This window comes from Pinus tabuliformis, chromosome 4_2, assembly GCF_031772625.1.
Source record: "Pinus tabuliformis cultivar Carrire ecotype Pingquan chromosome 4_2, CPIR1, whole genome shotgun sequence".
Taxonomy (NCBI): Eukaryota; Viridiplantae; Streptophyta; class Pinopsida; order Pinales; family Pinaceae; genus Pinus; species Pinus tabuliformis.
Genome location: NC_142304.1, coordinates 1,158,260,610 through 1,158,264,149, shown reverse-complemented (window position 1 = coordinate 1,158,264,149; position 3,540 = coordinate 1,158,260,610).

Sequence of the window (3,540 nt, the reverse complement as noted above, 5' to 3'; positions counted from 1 at the left end):
AGGTTTAAATTACGCTCACATACACATCGAATCACAAAAAGGTAACTTTAATTCAATATTATAACTAAGGTCTGTTTCACAATTCTTCAGAAATTAACTATTACTTCCTTTCTATCCTTTACAGAGGATACATACTTATATATAAAATGCGTGCTCAATAGTTTGAGACTTCTACACCTACAGGTATGTTAATCAATCCTTATTCAAATTTGAAACTAAATAGAAAAATCATTATCTCGTCAATTTTCTATTTGGAAAGCAAATTGGAGAAACATGATGCATTTGGACTTCTGTTGCTACGTGTTTGACCCGTACCTTTGACTATGCCACTGTGTGATTCCTTCAGTGAATTGGCTTGAGCGAATAGGAGGAGATCCATGAGGGGATCGATACTCAACTACCCATGTGCTTCTTTTCTTCATTAGCGCACTAGAACCCCGCAAACGATGGAGGTAGCTGCAGATTTGTAAAATAACTGAAGAATCATGTTAATTATGTAGCTAATGCAATCTCTAACATAAAAATAAGGCACATTAATGAATATGAAAAAGATGAAATATAAGAGTTTTTACCTGATCAAAATCTATGATTTACTACTTTTATTGAGTTGATAGTGATGATGAAAAAGAGGAAAATGGAGGAAAAAGGGTGTCAAAAGAAAATAGTTATGGAACTCAACATCTACCAATGCATATCCCATGAATAAAAACTAACTCATTTGTGGGAAAATAAATGACCCACGTTGCGGAAGATAAATTCTGAGTACTACAACTAGCACCATCAGCGAAGCCAATGTAAGCTTGAGGGAGTGTCGACATCTTGAAATCATGTGTAACACAAGATGAGCAGGAGAAGTAGTGAAAATTTGTAAAAATCTACTAAAAACTACTACATGTAAACTATGGTATAGTAATATACAAATTTTTCACCAAAAAATCTAAGCATAATATCTCTTTAGGTAAAGACCATTTATGGGCTTTCCCAAAGGAATTATATCATAATCAACTAGTTCATAGGCCCCTTTTTCCAATGCACGTTTTACAACATAAGTGCCATGCCACATGGGCTCAAATTTACCAATGCCTAACTTATCATGATCTTGATCATAGACCAAGACTAAATCACCTTCTGCATATGAACAAGGTTTGACATTTTGATCATATCGTGCTTTAACTCATTTCTTTTGGGCCTCGCTAGCTACTACAACATCATGGCAAGTCTCATCAAGACGTGCTAAGTATAGGAAACATTATTCTTCAATAGAAGTGGCTGGTAATAATTCAATTGCCAGTTTCAAATACATTATCTCGTATTCAATCGATAGAACTGCTTCCATGTCGTAGTGTTAGGTCCCTATAATACTAGTGTATTCCCTTATTATTATTGTCATTGTACCCCTTATTGTTATTTTTGTGCCCATGTTGTCCCCATATTGTTATTATTGTGCCCCATAGAATCCCACTATTGTTATTGTTGTGCCCTTACATTATTATTGTTATGTCAGCTCTGATTATATTGTGACCCCTTAGACTCATATATATAGAAAGAAGGTCTTTTCATTTGTATCATCCAATAATTGTTCATTTGTGTAATGTAAAGGAGGTTTCCCCCTCGAAGAGGCTATGTTTTAAGTCATTGATCTATCTCTTTCTTCTATTTTGTGAGCTGGTTGCATAACAATTGGTATCAGAGGTTTGGATTCTAGGGTTTCGCTGCTTCAAATAGGTCATTGTGGAATTTTCACTATAACTTTTGTTCTATGAAGCATCGAAAGCTGAAATTAAAACCCATTTGATATGAAATCGTGATGAACCACGTGACCAAATTTCAGATCTTGTCTCACTATATTTTTGGAGATATGAACTGAGGAAGTTAGGTTTTTTTCTAGCTCCCGAATTGGATCTCAAACAGGTCACCTTGGGAAAATCGTCATAAATTTCTCTCTAATCATATGATTCAAATTTCGTGAAACGTGACAGAAAGAAGACAGACTTTGGTTTTTTGGGTATCGTTTTTAGGTCGAAACAGTGACACATGGCATGTCGTACAAGTTCTTTCTACTGAACCACTCTATAATTAGTTCATCGTGGGAGATTGGGCATAACTCTTTCTTCGTGAATCCAATTGCAATTAGACTTGTGGGCTTGGAAAGAATACCGAGAGGGATATCACAGGCTGAAATTTCAGAACCTGGGCATCCAAAATTACAAAGTTAAAGGCATTTCAAGATCGAGCTCATACAAAGTGAAAATAAAAATAAATAAATGAAATAAATAATAATAATAATAATAAATTAATATATATATATATATATATATATATATATTATTTGAAGTGATTCAAAGGGCATTATGAAGCAAAATTATTATTCAATGATGAACCGAAGAAAGAAAATGGAAACACCTAATAAGCAACCTGAAATCTCTACTATGACACATGAAGAAGAGGAAGACATGCAACATGATATATCAAAATTACGAGACCAAGTGCAACAAATTTCGCTCTCACAAAAAGTAACTGAAGCTAAGATGTATGGTTTAAAGAATGGAATGGAAGCTGAGATGGATGGCATGAAAGCTAAGATGGATAGCATAGAAGAAAAACTTAAAGGCAACATGGAAGATTTGAAGATAGATTTGACAAAGTTGCTACAAGAAATTCTTACTAATGGCGAAAGGGTAGTAAAGGAAACTTGTGATGAGAACAAATGAAATTTTAGTCATGATTTCATAGACTCTAACATTGGATTTAAGATCCACCATGTTCCAAAGATCAATATGAGGAAGTTTGATGGAAAGGATCCTGTAACATGGATATTACAGATGGAGCAATATTTCGATCTCCATAATGTGCAAAGCACACAAAAGGTACGCATTGAAACTTTATATTTGGAATCCAATCAATTTGTATGGCATTGATGGCTTTGCTTTCGTAAACAAATTGTCACTTGGGAAATTTTTATGGAAGAAATGATAGCACATTATGAGGATACAAAAAGCAACAACTTTTTTAGCCAATTGATTCGGGAAATACCCATAATTTTATTCATTGTAAGATAGCCAAGGAATTGAACTGCTTCCTATATCCAGCACTAGAGTGCCAAGTGATGGTTGCAAATGGAGGAACCATAATTTCTCTGGAAAGTGCCATAATATCAAGCTATCCATGGGAGAATATGTGTTGAATAGTCCAATACTTTCCATTGCAATGGGTGGTGATGATGTTGTACTAGGAGTCTAATGGCTACAATATTTGGGTACAACAACTTTTAATTTTCAAGTACTTTTCTTGATATTTGTTTCGGAAGGAAAGGAAGTTGAATTAAGGGGTACCACAGGGAAACCAGGAAAGACAATCAGCTCTAATAGCATGGCAAAGCTTCTAAAGAAAGAACAACGAGGCATAATTTCACAATTATGTTCGCTAGAGGTTCCCACATTGGAATCATCTATTTCTCCAGATCTCCAAAAAGTCTTGGAAAATCATTCCAGGGCATTTGATACTCCCAAAGGCCCCCCACTTATTCGTGATCATGATCAT